Below are 19,631 nucleotides of genomic sequence, written 5' to 3' on the forward strand. Positions count from 1 at the left end.
GCGTCCGGAGCCTGTGCTCCGCAACGGGAGAGGCCACAACAGTGAGAGGCCCGCGTACCGCAAAAAAAAAAAAAAAAAAAAAAAAAGCATAGAGAGAGGAGAATAGTGAAATCAGAAAACAGAGTTACTGAGAGCCAGGAATCTATCACCAGTTAGTAAAAAAAAAATATATATATATATATATAATGAAGAAAACACCCAAAGTAAAGGAAATGAGAGAGCCAATAGTCCCAAAGAGAGAACATCAGTAGCTTCCTGATAATTTTCAATTCCTGAGGAACCAGCTAGAATTCATTTTTGTGAAGTTTCTCTGAATTATTTCAACAACAAAAAAAACCTTGTTTTGAGTAACTTTAAAGTGGGGAAACCTGACAACACTACCTCTGCCAGGCGATCAAAGTCAACATCATTAACAGTGGCAAGTCATGTTGATGGCATGTAACTTTGATACAATGTGATGATGATGGTGCTTTATGTTTGTGCTCTTCCTCCCCAAACATATAACCTCAGTCAAAGTATAAGAAAAGCACTGACAAGCCTCAGTTGAGGGACAGTCTACAAAATACCTGACCAGTATGCCTGAAAACTGTCAAGGCCATCAAAAACAAGGGAAGTGTGTGAAACCATCACAACTGAGATGAGCCCTAGGAGACAGGGTGACTAAATTTCATATGGTATCTTGGCTAGGATCCTGGAATAGAAAAAGGACATTGGGTAAAAACTAAGGAAATCTGAATAAACTATAGATCATAGTTCACAATAAGGTGTCAATATTGATTTTTAAATTATAACAAAGAAACTATACAATATGTTAACAATAAGGGAAACTGTTGAGTATAAGGAAATTCTGTACGGGCTTCACAATTTTTTCTGTCTAAAGTATTCTAAAATTAAAAAAAAATTTTTTTTTTTTTAAATAAAGGAAAGGGGGACTTCCCTGGTGGTCCAGTGGTAAAAAAATCTGCCTTCCGGGCTTGCTGGTGGCGCAGTGGTTGGGAGTCTGCCTGCTGATGCAGGGGACGCGGGTTCGTGCCCCGGTCTGGGAGGATCCCACGTGCCGCGGAGCTGCTGGGCCCGTGTGGCATGGCCGCTGCGCCTGCGCGTCCGGAGCCTGCGCTCGTGTGAGGCCCGCGTACCACAAAAAAAAAAAAAAAAAAAAAAAAAAAAAATCTGCCATCCAATGCAGGGGACGCAGGTTAGATCCCTGGTCAGGGAACTAAGATCCCACATGCCGTGGGGGAACTAAGCCCACGCACCACAACTACTGAGCTCGCACTCCTCAACGAGAGAGGCTGCGTGCCACAAACTACAGAGCCCACACGCCCTGAAGCCCGAGCGCCACAATTAGAAGTCCGCACCGCAACGAAGACCCATCGCAGCCCCCCAAAATTAATTAATCAATTAATTAATTTAATTAAAGAAAATACCTCTTTTGTTCCTTGAGCTAGCCTGAGATAAGGTCTGAGCCTGCAACTAAACCATCCCTGGCTAGATCAGGTCAAATCCTGGCTCCGGCACTAACTGACTGTAAGATCTTGAACAAGTTACTAAAATCACCAAGGTTCTTCACTCCTCTGTAAAACAGAGTACATTTAAAGTTTGCTGGAAGAATTAAATAGCTAAATGTGTGGACGGAGCAAGTACTTATGTAAAATAACGTTATTTTTGCCATCATCATCATTTTTATTACTATAATTATTTAAAGTTATATTAACTAAAACATGGCAGGTACTCAACAAATATTGTCTCCTTTATCCATTCCCCCTGTGTATTGGTTCCTTATAACACATACACATACTACCTAGAGTATCAATACATTTTAAACATCTGTACAAACTCTCTTAACACAAGCCAAGTGTATACAACTGACCACACAAAATGTCACCGTAAACTAGAGTGATTCATCTACTGAAGGAATCTCCTGTGGAGAGGTTGCACTACATCTTCTAGGTGTCGACCCGGGCCTGCAGGCTGACAGAGGGTCATGGGCTGGCCTTTGTCCCTTTAATCTTTTTCTCACTCGAGATTGAGCTGGCCTCAGCCTTGTCCACTCATAAAATATGCCAGTGTTTCCACAAGGTCGGGCCCTCTAGTCCACCACTGAATACAGAGAATTTTTTAAAGGGTAAAAAGGGTAAATGGGCTATCAAGCCTGCAAATGGAACTTAAATAATAATATAACATCTTATGGTGATTTTGTAAAAGCCAACTTTCTAACACAGGTCATTAATGTAGCCTTTGTATTATTTAGGATAGAAGAAGCATAGAAAAGGAGGAAAGTAATATTTCAAAGTCTTTTTTTACTATTTTCATAAGGAAGCATAATTTCTTTCAAGCATGAAACAATGTCCTTAACTCATTTTTGATAATATATATTAACCATATCATACAAAATATACAACGAACAGAAGAGAAAATTTTCTCCAAGTTTGAAAAGTACCTGTTCCTCCATCTTAATTCTGATGTTTAAAATGTTCATCATTTCTTTGTTTTCTTTTATATCAACAGACTGTTTTTTAGGCTTTGCCCCAGCCATGGGCCTATCAATTCAAATATAATTCAGTTTCACTAAATGCACAAACATTTGGAGGATGTGGAATATGCACTTGGCACAGTGCTAGACCTTATGAGGACACAAAGGAGAAATGACACAATCCCTATCTTCAGGTGGCTTATTATACAGCAGAGGAAATGAAACATGACAAAAATTATATGTGCTTGGCTAGAATATGATGGAGGCTATAAAGGATGCTTATTCAAATCACCTTCAGAAGCAATCAACGAGAGGGGAGCTATTTCCAACCAGAGGGATCAAGAAACTTATGAATAAGCATTGTCCCTGAAAAACAAGGAGTATTTTGACTCCTGGAGAAGAGGCAGTAGGGTCCAAAAAGGAACCCCAAAAGTATGAGGCTATTCATTGAGCGGAGTTCATAATACAGTTTACTTTTAACTAAGTAGTTAAATTCCACACCAACAGCAGTTTGTTGCTTATTAAAGACAATATCCCAATTTTGTTGAGTTCAGCAGACATGATTTTCCTTTATCTGTCATTGTAACTGGGTGATGCCCAGTATTCAACTTTGCCCTAATTCCTGGAGAAAGTTCCTTTCTGGGTCTCTCTAGCCTTCTATAGAAGAGACGTGACGTCACTGTGTTTGTCCCTGTTATTTCATTTCCCAGGTTCAGGTTTTGTTTGTGTGAATAACTCAACATGACTCAGAAATCTGACTTTTAAAGCATCAGTACTATTGTGAAACAAGCAGCACATGCTTCCCAGAGTTACCTAATTTAACATGACTCTTATAAACTGAAAAATATAAAAAGAGACATCTTTATAAACACAGAACTCGCTAAAACTTGTCCTGTCTTTCTGGCCATCAAATGTCCTAACAGATTCCAGTTCATATATAGGTCTAACGTTTTAGAGTTGTAGAATGTTTCAATCAACAATATATGACCTTAGGAAAACTTGCTTAAATCTCCCTGAACTTCAGTTTTTCATGGGTAAAACAGAAGTCTGAGATGTCAACCTGGAATCAGAACGTTAATGGATCAGAACTCTAGAATCTGCTGGGAAGTATGCTTGGGAGTATGGTTAAACCCTGATCATTTTAAGAAATGTGTCCTGAGACCTTAGCTAATTCTAAATTTCCCCAAACCACTTACTGAGACGTGGATGGTGAAACAGTTCACCTAAGAGCTAAGTGACTCTCTGTGAGGCTTGCTGTGGTCCTTAGGGTGGCCTTGGAAGGGACTGTCACAGCTGAGAATGCCTGTGGTCTGCCCGGGGTGTGTTTTAAGGGCTCTGGTCATGCCTATCTTGTCTGATTAGCTCCTCAGAATAGAAATGATCTTCCCAAGGCGGTGACCAAATTCTAACCTGGGATCACTAGAAAAATCCAATTGTATTTGTATAATTGTATTTCAGGGCGGTGGATCACAGGGGCCATGATACACCCAAATATTTGATAGATAATTCAATTGAATATCTTTATAATTACATTCAAAGCACACAGCAAAGGAGGGGAGCGAAGGGGTCAGACTGAGTCTGGTAGGAACTTAAGCCTCCTCTGTCTGAGCTGAGAAAGGCTTCCTGGAGAAGGCAGGAGTCACTTTAATAACCACTGGGACTCCATCTGCACCTAGTGTGTTGGGTTAAACCCAAACTGGCCAGAACTTGCAACCAGAGAGACTCAAGTGGGCTGGAACACAGGAATTTCAGGCATCGAGGACTTGACATATGTCCCGTCACCTAGAATTACTTGCACATGTCTTGTTCCTCTACTGAGTGCAAGCTGCCAGAAGGCAAGAACCTTGACGTTATCAAAACCTTCATGGGCCCCTGGACAGTGCCCGGTACCTGGCACTTGGCAAGGGGTAGGTGTCAAATAATTGAAGGAATTCATATTATAGCCCCAGAGCTGGAATGGTTTGAAATCAGAGAGCTGCTATTCTTTGATCCTGCTACGATGGCTAGACTCTGTTCCCAGCCTTGACCCTGGGGAAGGAGAAGATGGGTAAGGAAAAAACTAGAACTGAAGCTTTCCTCATTCCTCCCAGGTAGAAATGTGCCTAAACAGAAAGCAGAAAGGTGAGCAGACATGCTGGGCTCCTCAAATGTTGTACACAGAGTGTGCTTTTTCTCCTACCCCACCCCCATTGCATCCCTCCTCACCTCTCCTTCGTGTCAGGAAAGTCTGGAGTACAGAGTTAAATAATGATGCTCAGCTGAGTTCCATTCACATTCACTGGGTATGTGGTAGATTTGGTACTATTGTTCAAAACATCTGCTATGCTTCCCTGTGAGAAAATTCTATTTCCCTTCCTCACGAGAGCAGAGTTGGCTGCCTAACTGGCTTTAACAATGGAAAGCAAGTGGAGGTAGCTCTCTCCTCTGAGCAGAAACTTTAAGAGCAAGTCTGTGATTCGACCTTGTCTCTTTTCCCTCTGCCATGAGACCCGCCACATTCCAGACAAAAATTGCTCATCAGTCTGGGTTCCAGATTAAATAGGATGTGGAACAGAGTCCAAGCTGACCAACACTGGACATGTGGTGTGAAAAAGAAAAACTCTTTTCCTTACAAGCCACCAAAATTTGAGGGTGGTTTGTTTTTGCACCATAACATCCTATGCTATTGATACAAGTACACTTTCCATGTGTAAGGAACTGTGCCAGGTGCTAGAATACAAAAGTAAATGGCATGGACCATCATCTTTAAGAGACGTCTAATCTGTGATAGAGACAGAAACATACTCAGCAAGGTATTACATGAGTCAGATTCATGAGGAAAATCTCATAGACTCTTTCCTGATAAACTACCTCGAGGAAAAGCAGTCCAGGGGCATGTATGCAGCTGACCAGGTAATATGGTCACTGTGTCCAGAGAGCAGCATTTGGAGATCACGGCATCCAGGGGATTCTAGGGGGTGTTTATTATTCACAGAAATTAAGATGTCAGTATATCCCAGTTTGGGTTTATATTATTTTTCCTAGTTGCATTATGATTAGCACTTTCTTTTACTCCATCAAAGTATCTCAGTTTAGATAATGAATTATATAATCACCCCAACATTAATATGACTAAAGCTTATTGGTTGTTAATGGTCTGAGGCTGGCATCCTGGATGGGCCATGCTTCTCAGACAGGCTGACTGCACAAGTCGAGTGTGCCAGATGGGCCATGCCGACTGACAGGATAAAATGTCAGATCACCTGCCACACCTACAGATCCCTGCTGAGAAAGAAGCCCAGGGGTCTCTTTCAGAAAAACACTCTTACGCTTTTGCACCAAGACCCTAATTGGCCCTGATACTCCCGCCACAACTGATTAAACCTGAGAATATGTGCCAGAGTTGACAGTGGACGGTCTGGAAGAAGGGTGGTGACACATTTTTTTTAAAACTGATTTGTTCATTCATTCAAGAAGTATTTACTGAGCACCTATTCTGTGGCAGGCCATCTGTACTGAATAGTGACAAACTACCCCAGCCACATACTGTCTTGGGAAATATGACAGTGAGATGCATTGCAGGGACGGGAGGACCGGCGGAGAGAAGCAGCACCAGTGGGCTCCCCTTCTGAGGAGGTAACAAGAGGGCACTCAGGCTGCTGCTAAATCAGAACCTGGTGGGATGTGGTTCTAAAGCTTCTTACCCTCCACGGAGCACCCCGGTCATGAGAGTGCTGGGACCCTCTGGAGCTAGCTTTGTGGCTGCTGAGATGGGTTAACCTATCCACCGATTCCCACCTGCATCCCCAAAACCAACCCCCATCTAGGGTTGCCAAATTTGGCAAATGAAACCTCAGGGTGCCAGTTATATTTGAATTTCAGATAAACGAGGAATACTTTTTAAATCTAAGTACATCCATACAATATCTGGGACATATTTATACTAAAAAATGATTTGTTGTTTATATGAAATTCTAATTAACTGGGTGTCCTAGAGTTTGTCTGGCAATCTTACCCCTAACTGCCACATCTTCATTGATGTGGCAGTTAAACTTGGAGCCTTGACTTGACTTTGCTACTGCTACTGCTTTCCCTTTTGGAAGGTCTGCAACTGTAGCTATTAGACCTAAAAGATAAGTAACCCTTATCTTCTGCCCCTTGGTTTGATTCTTGGCTTGTCAGAATTTCTTTGCACCTGAGCTGAAATCAGGAGTTAACTTCAGAAAACAAATCCCAGGAAGTAAGGCATGTCCAGCTAAAAAGTAAAGTAATACTTTGCCTAGAACGATAAGTAACCCTTATCTTCTGCCCCTTGGTTTGATTCTTGGCTTGTCAGAAATTCAGATCGAGTCCACATTGGACGCCATTTGCAGAATCTGGGACCTCTCTTCCCGCTTTGTCTCTCTGACACTCGGTTTGGTCAACAGGAACATGGGAATAATTTGAAAGATGTAAGGTCACTTACTCAATCAACAAACATTTACCAAACATTTTCTATATGCCAGGTACCCCATTCAGTGATCAAGACATACATAGGCCTTTCCCTCCAGGAACTCACCAGCCAGTGACAGATATGAGAGTGAATAAACAGATGACATGTATTGGGACAAGAGCATTGATGGGCATACAGAACATTGGCAGCCCGGTGCCTGGCTCAGTTGCTCCATAAATGCTGACTAGTGTCTAGGGACAGAGCTCTGGGCTCTCCTTCCTCCCACCCGATCTTAGCACTCCTCCAAGAGTTGAAGGCCTGCTCTGGTTTTCAGCCCTGGAGTGAGGTTCCCCCCTGGCAAGGGTCCCTGACATCTTGGGCTGCCTTTCTAACCTCCACCTTTGATGCTCTGTCCACCTCTCCTGCCAGGGCCTCCTGCTGCCTCCCTCTAGGCCTCCCTGATTCTGACCGCCCACTCTGATGACAGGCCTTGACCCAGTGGTTCCATTAATCTGACTTCCAGGCATCAGGCATCCGCATGAGAGCTTGTCCAAGTGAGAATGATTCCCACTGTACCCTTTCACTTGGGAAAAAAATATGCCTGTGTCATAAAGCAATTCCCTTTTTTAACACGACCTTGAGAGTGTTGGCACGCACTGTGTGACGAGCCTAGGGGTGATGTTAAAGATGTGTAAGACTGTCAGAGATGGAAATAAAATACGACCCAGGTTTTCCAACCAGGAAGTGGATCTATTCATGTAGCTACGTTTTTAATGCCACTTCAACTTTCTAGTTTCTGAGTTAGCTCAAGCAATGTCAAACCTGCGACCCAGCGCCGGCAGCTTGAGAGTGGGAGTGTCAGTGCAGATCTATTTCTGTGGCAAGTTCAGTACAGGCTGAATTTAAAATATGAAAAACAAAAGTGAGGCTCATGATTATGCCACCGAAAGGGGGGGAGGGGATAAAAACACAAGACTTCTACAGAAGCACCATCACCCTCCTCCCAACTGCAACTTATTACAAGTGTTTCTCTATTCCAGCTCCTAACATCATGTGCCAAGCTGAAAAAGAGGCAACTCATTGTGAGGTTTTACTTTGCCTGCTTTTAGTAGCCAGCTCTGGTCCTGCCAACCCTTCTATCCTCTCGCCAAATAGAAAGTTGCAACACAGAGGAAATTGTCTTTTGCTGAGTGGAGGAATGGCAAAGTCCCCACAAACTAGGTCTTACTGTTTCCTTGGGGTCTAATGGAAGAGAGAGGGGGAACTGCTGCTGTCTTTCAGGCTCACACAGATTCTCCAACATCCCAGGCAGGGGAGGGATGGGGGATGACCTGGGGGCAGTTACGTGGGGGGTTTTTTTGTTTGGTTTTTTTTTTTAACCTAAATGCCCAGAAGTACCTCCACCAATAACTGGAGTCTAACATCAGTGAGTAAGATTGAAATGACCCAAGTATAAAATTAGCATTTCTCATGTTAAGCACTCTTGTTTTGTGGCAGTTGTTTCCTGATAGGATGCTAATATAGCCTCTCACATGCCCCTATAGGAATAAAACTAGTGGAAATGCTGCTATACAGGAGAGTTGATGACCTGGCCTGCTCTCTCCAGGCATTTTCACCCATCGATGTTGGCTGGGCCTCCATAGTGACTTGACAGCATGACCATCTTACTTACGCCAAAACTGGTTTTGAAGGGCAAGAAGAAAACTGGGCATTTCTACTTAAAATGAACAAGGAGTTTATGATAAAACATTCTTCTGCACTCAGGATAGGGGGAGGGGAGGGAGACGTCAGAACTAGCCCCCTTTTGTTCCCTGAGGTCTAGCCTTGGCCTTGCAGCGTCTTTTGTCTGGATCTCATGAGTCTTCATTGTTTGAGTAGTGATTTGCGGTGCATGGTTGCTGACTAATTTTCCTTTCTCTTTAAGTTCCTGTGTCTGCTTTTTTGGCATTTTTATCTTTCCATTTCTTCTTCATGAAAGGGACTTCAAATAGAAATGGAAAAAGGAATCTCCTACAGATGAACTCTTACAAATTTTCAGCTTTTGCAACACAACTCTTATTTGCAACGTAAATTCCTTCATCACTAGATTGGAAGAGACGTGTAAACTCCTCCAACCAGTATATCATTGACTCGGGTTGCCTCCCATTTTTTAGCATAACTTTTCAGTTAGATAAGGACTGGAAATTTCCAGAACTGAAAATATGTTTTCAAATTGGCATACAACGATATATCTGTAGGGCATGTAATTTTAATTCATTCATTAACCCAACCAATAAAAATGTTTATTGTGTACAATGTGCCAGACCCAAAACTAGGTATTGTAAGTTTAACAGTGAACAAGATAAGTACAATCCTTGCCTTCCAGGAGTCAGAATTCATTCCTCCATTCATTCTTTATTTCACAAGGATTTACTGAGTCTCACAAATCTATTGGACATAATGCCAGGCCTGCAGATATAAAATAATTCCCTGGTCCTCCTAGTATCTCTGTATTCTTAATTTTTTCCTCAGTTCTAATGGCTTATTTTATACAAACTTTCAGCTCTACAACTGAAAAACAACTATGATTGCAATTATCAGTAGTCCAAGACAGTATCTTTCAAAAATTCCAAACTACTAATTTTCGGCAATTTTTTTCAACTAATTAAATCCGAATCAGGTTTTGTCCCATTTGAGACTTCATTAAAACTGAAGTGTTTGCTGTTTGAATGCTGTTTTGTAAAGTAAACACAGCCAGAAGGAATAAGCATTGTTAGGGCTTCATTTTCCACAAGGTTCTGCTTCCCTGCTCTCCTCGTTCTAAGTCTTAGAATTTGGCTATTAAATATACATTTGTATATCCATCCTAATGTGTTTCTTAAATTGTTTTTATTATGACAATGAAAAGAATTAGTTCTAAATGCATAAAATCAGCTTCTAATTCTTACCGAAGAAGACGTAACAGGAGTCTGAATATTCTCCCACATGAAACGTTCTATCATGTGCTCCCAGCTGCTCCTGGCGGCTTTCTCCCTGAGCGGGTTTTGCTCGATGCACCCTGGAGGCTGGGCCTGTGGGACACGATGGAGTTCCTTCAAGTCCTAAATGCGGGCTGCAGCGGATCAGCAGCCACGTCGGCCTCCGCGGCAATCTATGAATTTTCCTCAGGGCAAACGACGTGAGGATTGGTACATTAGTGGGGAAGACAAACATGGAAACAAACACTCTGAAGACAACAGCAGTTTTTTGGCCATCACTGATGAGTCATACACACTACTGAAATGAATGGCAAAAACACATCATGGGATGTGGATGGAAGCATGGTGCCCCCGGAATGGCATCCTTGGCTTCACTGTGCAATCAGTGATGCTCCAACAACAAGAACACGACTGCTGGTAAGTTCATTTGGACAAACCGTGAATTCATCGAAGTGGCACTCCAGAACAATATGTAGTTTATTCCACCACAAAGAAGATTCAGGAGTGCACCCCACCTTCAACACCTTACAAGTAAAGACAATGAAAAACAGTTTAATCACATAAAATATAGGACTTTTCATGTAACTGACCTTTTACTGCTTACTATTAACTTGATTAAAATTGTTTGACTAAGGGAAAAAAGTGTCAAATTAGAGAGTCAAATCAAAAAGTGGAACTAAAGTACATGGAGGTCATTCAAATGCAAACTACATAGATTCCTCATAAATTACTGGTATCAAGGTAGGAAGGAAAGACATGCAATGCTGACAGGAAGTTACTAAAATAACAGGCCAAATAAATTAAAAATTTTATTCTTAAAACATTGGGCATCAGGCAACACATGACAGTGATCTGTGAGAAACAGGCCCTACGATTGCCCCAACTTGCTGCCTTGAGGGCTTTTCCAGGCTACGGCTCGGGGATGGGGAAAGAAACCAGGCTGAGTCCCGGAGCTTCCCTGAGTTGAAGAGACAGAGCTGAATGTTCATGGAGGCCCAAGCAGCTAGAACTCACAGGGGAAATTACGGTAGAAGAGAGAGCTCTGATTTAGGCAGAGAAGAAAGCAGCTTTTAGTTTGCATAAGACCTACAAAAGTTTCATCAACTGTTCAGAAGTAGTTGGCTCTAGGGTCCTATCCTGTGTAAAAGAAATAGCTCTCCCATCCCTCTGGCTGAAACAGCACAGTTTTGCAGCTTGACAGGTAGGGCCTAGATTCCCAAATTGGTTGCATTTGAAGGAATCCTTCTTCCTGGTTTGGGTACTAACATAATAATTTGTATTTTGGTCTGGCCAGCTAAATGATGTAGTTGGTGAATTGCATACTAGTATTGAATCAATATGAACAACAGCCTATACCATCTGAGATGAAATCTAACTCTCTTCATCTGTAGGCTTCGGTGGTTAGAGATGGTTCTTCAGAGGCCATCTCCAGTGCCTTTGTCATCCATGATGCCTGCTCTTAATCATGTGAATATAAACAATTCACTTTCTCTTATCGTAATTATCATATTCTGACTTCCTTTCCTTATTGACATATCACCAACATTGATCATCTCACACTTTAAAATCTGAACTTACTGGGTCTTTATTGTCCATCTTTTGAATCACCAGCTGTCCTCCTGGATATGTGAGGATATCAGTGTTCACTGAGAGTGTCTTTCTTGATTCCCCTCATGCCATTCTCTTCTGGACTCATTATATTTCTAGTGCTTATTGTACTATTCTCTAATATTTATATTAATAGGACTCACTGTACCAGTCTCTACTCACTGCATACATTCTCCCTGTAATGTACAGCCATGTCTCCAACTTCCAGCCACAAGATTAAATCCCCATTGATCTCCAGAGCTCTTGACTAGTATTTCCTGTTGCCTTCTGGAAATTTCTACCTGCATATCCTACAAGTACCAGAATATATGAATTTTCCCTGTTCTTGATTCCAATTAACAGCACCATGATTCACCGAGAGACCCAGACCAAACTGCCACCAGCACCACCACAAAACCTCACCAAGTGCTTAGGCTCAAGTCTCTTGAATTGACCTACTCTATACCTCTTAAATATTACTCAAATCTGTATGCACGGTCTTTTCCATATTCAGGCTTACATGCATCCTTTTAATGTGGATCCCTTTAGAATATAAAATGGGCCATTTTAAACCCTTCTTTAAAAGAACAAGTGTTCTTTAAACACTTGCTTTTAAAAAGATGGTCTGTTTAAGCAGCACAGAGAACAGGAACGAGAACATCCTTTCCTTTACAAACATATAGAAATAAAAAATAAAATATAGCAAAATATTTTAATACAGAGCTGAACTCAAAAAACAAAAAGGGAAATCAACCAGAAACAAAGCAGGATTCAAAGCCAGAACATTAAACTCAAGAGCTGAAATAATAGTAGATCTTAATGGTATATTGGATATATTTGGCCAAAGGGAAAATATCAAAGTAATGACAGAAAATATGGCTTTGAGGCCATGCATGTGATGAAGATGAGTTCACAACACAAGAGAATCAGCAAATGTAACAGACCGATTAGCACTACCAAGAATATGGGATAAAGTAACAAAGTGCTTTTAAAACTATCTCCTTAAAACTATTAAGGAGGTAAAAAATTAAGAAAGAAGGAAAGGGTGATATTTTTTAAATGGCAATGTAAAAAAGAGAAATTATAATATCATAAGATGAAAGATTTAGTAACTACAATTAAAAACTCAGGGCTTCCCTGGTGGCGCAGTGGTTGAGAGTCCGCCTGCCGATGCAGGGGACACGGGTTCGTGCCCCGGTCTGGGAAGATCCCACATCCCGCGGAGCGGCTAGGCCCATGGGCCATGGCCGCTGAGCCTGCACGTCCAGAGCCTGTGCTCCGCAAAGGGAGAGGCCACAACAGTGAGAGTCCCGCGTACTGCAAAAAAAGAAAAAACTCCATGAACTGGAGAATAGCAGTTTAAATATAGTAGAAGAAAGAATTAGTGGAGGCCACAACAGGGAGAGTCCCGCGTACTGCAAAAAAAGAAAAAACTCCATGAACTGGAGAATAGCAGTTTAAATATAGTAGAAGAAAGAATTAGTGAATTATAATATAGGTGAGAAATTTATGCATAAAGGAACACAGAAAATAAAGAGATGGAAAATAGAAAAGAAAGGTTAAAGTATAAGATCTATCTGAAGAATAGAATAGAATAGAAAGACCAGCATATATCTACTAGGAATTAGAATGAAAGAGATGGAATATTTGAAGAGGTAAAAACTGAGAAACATTTAGAATTGACAAAAAACATGAATTCTCAAATTTAAGACTGGGACTCAGTAGAGATTGTCACCAGATGAAAGAAAGTCTCAAATTTAACTCTCAAATTTAAGAAGCATATCAAAGGGCATAAATAAAAACCAATATCCTGGGACTTCCCTGGTGGCTCAGTGGTTAAGAATCCACCTGCCAATGCAGGGGACACGGGTTCGAGCCCTGGTCTGGGAAGATCCCACATGCTACGGAGCAACTAAGCCCGTGTGTCACAACTACTAAGCCTGAACTCCAGAGCCCACAAGCCACAACTATTGAGCCCATGAGCCACAGCTACTGAAGCCCATGCGCCTAGAACCTGTGCTCCACAACAAGAGAAGCCACTGCGATGAGAAGCCCACATGCCCCAATGAAGAGTAGTCCCCGCTCGCTGCAACTAGAGAAAACCCGTGTGCAGAAACGAAGATTACCAGACCCCAAAGAGAATTAAAAAAAAAAAAAAAACCAATATCCCTCCTATATACATGATAGTGAGACTGAAAAATATCAACATAATTGAAATCTTTTTTTAACTGAACTATAGTTGATTTATAATATTGTATTTGATTCAGTGCACAGCATAGTGAGTCAATGTTTTTGCGTATAGGTTATTACAAAATAAAATGTGTAATTTCATGTGCTATGTAGGAGTTTGTACCTGTTAATCCAATACCCTTCATTTGTCCCTCCCCACTTCCCTTTTCCCTTTGGTAACCATAAGTTTGTTTTCTATATCTGTGAGTTCACTTCTGTTCTGCATATACATTTGCTTGTATTATTTTATTAGATTCCACATATAAGTGATATCATACAGTATTTTTCTTTGTATGACTAATTTCACTTGGCGTAATGCCCTCCAAGTCCATCTGTGTTGCTGCAAATGGCTAAATTTTGTTCTTTTTTAAGGCTGAGTAGTATTCCATTGTATATACATACCACATATTCTTTATCCATTTATCCAGTGACAGACACTTAGGTTGTTTCCATACCTTGGCAATTGTAAATAATGCTGCTGTGAACATTGGGGTGCATGTATCTTTTCAAATCAGTGTTTTTGTTTTTGTTTTGTTTTTTTCAGATATATAACCAGGGGTGGAATTGGTGGGTCATATGGTGAAAGCATTTCCTCTAAAAACACGAATAAGACAAGGATACCCACTCTTGCCACTATTATTCAACATAGTTTTGGAAGTCGTAGCCATAGCAATCAAAGAAGAAAAAGAAATAAAAGGAATTCAAATTGAAAAGGAAGAAGTAAAACTGTCACTGTTTACAAATGACATGATACTTTACATAGAAAATCATAAAGATGCCAACCGAAAACTACTAGAACTCATCAATGAATTCAGTAAAATTGCAGGATACAAAATTAATATATAGAAATCTATTGCATTTCTATACATTAACAACAAAGTATCAGAACAAGAAATTAAGGAAACAATCCCATTTGCCATCACATCAAAAAGAATAAAATACCTAGGAATAAACCTACCTAAGGAGGCAAAAGACCTGTACTCTGAAAACTATAAGACACTGATGAAAGAAATTGAAGACAAACAAACAGATTGAAACATATACCATGTTTTGGGATTGGAAGAATTAGTATTGTTAAAATGACCATATCACTCAAGGCAATTTACAGGTTCAATGCAATCCCTATCAAAATACCAGTGGCATTTTTCACAGAACTAGAACAAGTAATATTAAAATATGTATGGAATGACAAAAGACCCAGAATTGCCAAAGCAATCCTGAGAAAAAGAACAAAGCTGAAGGTATAACCCTTCCTGACTTCAGACTATACTACAAAGCTACAGTAATCAAAACAGCATTGTACTGGCACAAAAACAGATACATATATCAATAGAACAGGATAGAGAGCCCAGAAATAAACCCACACACTTATGGTCAATTAATCTATGACAAAAGAGGCAAGAATATACAACGGAGAAAAGACAGTCTCTTTAATAAGTGGTGCTGGGAAAACTGGACAGCTACATGTAAAATAATGGAATTAGAACACTCCCTAACACCAAACACAAAAGTAAACTCAAAATGGATTAAAGACCTAAACGTAAGATCAGAAACCAGAAAACTCCTTGAGGAAAACGTAGGCAGAATGCTCTTTGACATAAATCACAGCATATTTTTTGGATTTTTCTCTTAAAGTAAAGAAAATAAAAGAAAAATTAACAAATGAGACCTAATTAAACTTAAAAGCTTTTGCACAGCAAAGGAAGCTATCAACAAAACAAAAAAAAACAACCTACTGAATGGGAAAAAATTTGCAAATGATATGACCAATAAGGGATATTATAGATGTTAATATCCAATGTTAATATCCAACATCTATAAACAGCTCATACAACTCAACATCAAAAATACAAAAAACCTGAGTTAAAAATGGGCAGAAGGGGGCTTCCCTGGTGGCGCAGTGATTGAGAGTCTGCCTGCCGATGCAGGGGACATGGGTTTGTGCCTCGGTCCGGGAAGATCCCACATGCCGCGGAGCGGCTGGGTCCGTGAGCCATGGCCGCTGAGCCTGCACGTCCAGAGACTCTGCTCCGCAACAGGAGAGGCCACAACAGTGAGAGGCCCGCGTACCACAAAAAAAAAAATGGGCAGAAGAACTGAATAGACATTTTTCCGAAGAGGAAATGCAGATGGCCAACAGGCACGTGAAAAGATGGTCAACATTGCTAGTCATCAGAGAAAAGCAAATCAAAACCACCATGAGATATCACCTAAAAAAAAAATTGGGCAGAAGAACTGAATAGACATTTTTCCGAAGAGGAAATGCAGATGGCCAACAGGCACGTGAAAAGATGGTCAACATTGCTAGTCATCAGAGAAAAGCAAATCAAAACCACCATGAGATATCACCTCACACCTGATTGTAGACAGAATGGCTATCATCCAAAAGAACACAAATAACAAATGTTGACAAGGATGTGAAGAAAATGGAATCCTCATACACTGCTGGTGGAAATGTAAATTGGTGCAGCCACTGTAGAAAACAGTATGGAAGTTTCTCAAAACTAAAAATAGAGCTACCATGAGATGATCATGATTTTATCTTTCCTTTCATTAATGTGGTATATCAGTATCACCCTGATTGATTTGCATATGTTGAACCACCCTTGCGACACTGTAATAACTCCAACTTGATCATGGTGTATGCACTTTTTTATGTATTGTTGTATTCAGTTTGCTAATATTTTACTGAGGATTTTGCATCTATATTCATCAAAAATATTGGCCTGTTATTTATTTTTTTTGTCGCATCTTTGTCTGTTTTTGGTATCAGGGTAATGGTGGCCTTGTAGAATGAATTTGGGAGTATTCTGTCCTCTTCAATTTTTTGGAATAGTTTGAGAAGGGTAGGTATTAGCTCTTCTTTACATGTTTGGTAGAATTCCACTGTGAAGCTATCCAGTCCTAGTCTTTTGTTTGCTTGGAGTTTTTTTTTTATTACTATTACAGATTCAATTTCATGTCTAGTGATCAGTCTGTTCAAATTGTCTGTTCCTTCTTGATTCAGTCTTAGCAGGCTGTATGTTTCTAGAAATTTGGCCATTTGTTCTAGGTTGTCCAATTTATTGGCATACAACTGTTCATAGTATCCTTTTATGATTTTTTGTCTCTGTGATATCAGTTGTTATTTCTGCTCTTTCATTTCTTATTTTGTTTATTTGGTCTCCTCTTTTCTTCTTGGTGAATATGGCTAAATGTTTATTAATTTTATTTATCCTTTCAAAAAACCAGGTCTTGGTTTTATTGATCTTCTTTATTGTTCTTGGTCTCTATTTTATTTATTTCCTCTCATATTTATTATTTCCTTTCTTCTGGTGACTTTGAGCTTTGCTTGTCCTCCTTTTTCTAATTCCTTTATTTTATTTTTTTTGAATTTTATTTTATTTTTTTATACAGCAGGTTCTTATTAGTTACCCATTTTATACATATTAGTGTATATATGTCAATCCCAATCTCTCAATTCATCACAGCACCACCACCACGACCTCCACTACTTTCCCCCCTTGGTGTCCATACGTTTGTTCTCTACATCTTTGTCTCAATTTCTGCCCTGCAAACCGGTTCATCTGTACCATTTTTCTAGGTTCCACATATATGCATTAATATACAATATTTGTTTTTCTCTTTCTGACTTACTTCCCTCTGTATGACAGTCTCTAGATTCATCAACGTCTCTACAGAAGACTCAGTTTTGTTCCTTTTTATGACTGAGTAATATTCCATTGTATATATATATATATATATATATATATATATATATATATATATATACCATATCTTCTTTATCCATTCGTCTGTCAATGGGCATTTAGGTTGCTTCCATAACCTGGCTATTGTAAATAGTGCTGCAATGAACATTGGGGTGCATGTGTCTTTATCTAATTCCTTTAGATGGTAGGTTAGATTATTTATTTGAGATTTTTCTTGTTTCTTGAGAAAGGTCAGTATCACTATGAACTTCTCTCTTAGAACTGCTTTTGCTGCATCCCATAGATTTTGAAAAGTTGTGTTTCCATTTTTTTTCTATCAAGACATTTTCTGATTTCCCCTTTCATTTCATCAGTGACCAACTGGGTTTTTTTAGTAACATGTTGTTTGCTCTCCATGTGTTCATTCTCTTCCCATTTTTCTTTCTGCAGTTGATTTCTACTTGCATACAATTGTGTTTGATAAAAAATGCTTGATATAATTTCTGTCCTATTAAATTTGTTGAGGCTTGTATTGTGACCTAGGTTGTGATCTATCCTGGAGAACATTTTATGTGCACTTGAAAAGAATGTGTATTCTGATTTTTTTGAATGTAATGTCCCATAGATATCAACTAAGTCCAATTGCTCTATTGTGTCATTTAACACTGCTTTTCTTCATTGATTTTCTATCTGGATGATCTGTCCATTGATGTCAGGGGGGTGTTAATGTCTTCTACTATTATTGTATTATTATCAATTTCTCCCTTTACGTCTGCTTAGTATTTTCTTTAAATATTTTGATGCTGCTGTACTGGGTGCATGATTGTTAGTGAGTATAATATCTTCTTCATGTATTGAGCCCTTCATCATTATATGATGCCCTTGTTTGGCTTTTGTTATAACCTTATAGCCCAGGGGAAGGAGCAGTGACCCCACGGGAGGCTGAACCAGACCTACCTGCTAGTGTTGGAGGGTCTCCTGCAGAGGCTGGGGAGTGGCTGTGGCTCACCGTGAGGACAAGGACACTGGCAGCAGAAGTTCTGGGAAGTATTCCTTGGTGTGAGCCCTCCCAGAATCCGTCATTAGCCCCACCAAAGAGCCAGGGTAGGTGCAAGGGTTAGGTCACCTCAGGCCAAACAACCAACAGGGAGGGGACCCAGCCCCACCCATCACCAGACAAGTGCATTAAAGTGTTACTGAGCTCTGCCCACCGGAGCAACAGTCCGCTCTACTGACCACCAGTCCCTCCCATTAGGAAACTTGCACAAGCCCCTTAGTTAGCCAAATCCACCAGAGAGCAGACAACAGAAGCAAGAAGAACTGCAATCCTGCAGCCTGTAGAACAAAAACCACATTCACAAAATGATAGACAAGATGAAAAGGCAGAGGTCTAGGTACCAAATGAAGGAACAAGATAAAACCCCAGAAAAACAACTAAATGAAGTGGAGATAGGCAACCTTCCAGAAAAAGAATTCAGAATAATGATAGTGAAGATGATCCAGGACCTCGGAAAAAGAATAGAGGCAAAGATCGAGAAGATGCAAGAAATGTTTAACAAAGACATAGAAGAATTAAAGAACAAACAAACAGAGATTTTCACTGCTGTGGAACAGACTAAAGAAAAAAGAATGGAAAGAAATGAAGACAGCCTAAGAGACCTCTGGGACAGCGTTAAACACAACAACATTCACATTATAGGGGTCCCAGAAGGAGAACAGAGAGAGAAAGGACCAGAGTTGGTCATAGGAGCATACATATCGATAATACCTAAAACAGGAATGGATTAATTCCTCCAACCAAAAGACACAGGCTTGCTGAATGGATAAAAAAACAAGACCCATATATATGCTGTCTACAAGAGACCCACTTCAGACCTAGGAACACATACAGACTGAAAGTGAGGGGGTGGAAAAAGATATTCCATGCAAATGGAAATCAAAAGAAAGCTGGAACAGCAATAATCATCAGATAAAATAGACTTTAAAATAAAGAATGTTACAAGAGACAAGGAAGGAGACTACATAATGATCAAGGGATCAATCCAAGAAGAAGATATAACATTATAAATATATATGCACCCAACATAGGAGCACCTCAATACATAAGGAAGATGGTTCTTTGAGAAGATAAACAAAATTGATAAACCATTAGCAAGACTCATCAAGAAAAAGAGGGAGAGGACTCCAATCAATAAAATTAGAAAAGAAAAACGGGAAGTTACAACAGACACCACAGAAATACAAAGCATCCTAAGAGACTACTACAGGCAATACTACGCCAATAA

The 19,631-nt window shown here is 40.1% G+C and overlaps 1 pseudogene; it reads left to right on the forward strand.

Annotated features, from left to right (window-relative positions):
• The first annotated feature begins 4,271 nt into the window (after positions 1 to 4,271).
• On the forward strand, positions 4,272 to 10,376 carry LOC112064709 (NADH dehydrogenase [ubiquinone] 1 alpha subcomplex subunit 12-like; annotated as a pseudogene).
• Positions 10,377 to 19,631: the final 9,255 nt, after the last annotated feature.

The sequence above is a fragment of the Physeter macrocephalus genome, chromosome 6 (assembly GCF_002837175.3).
Source record: "Physeter macrocephalus isolate SW-GA chromosome 6, ASM283717v5, whole genome shotgun sequence".
Classification (NCBI taxonomy): Eukaryota; Metazoa; Chordata; class Mammalia; order Artiodactyla; family Physeteridae; genus Physeter; species Physeter macrocephalus.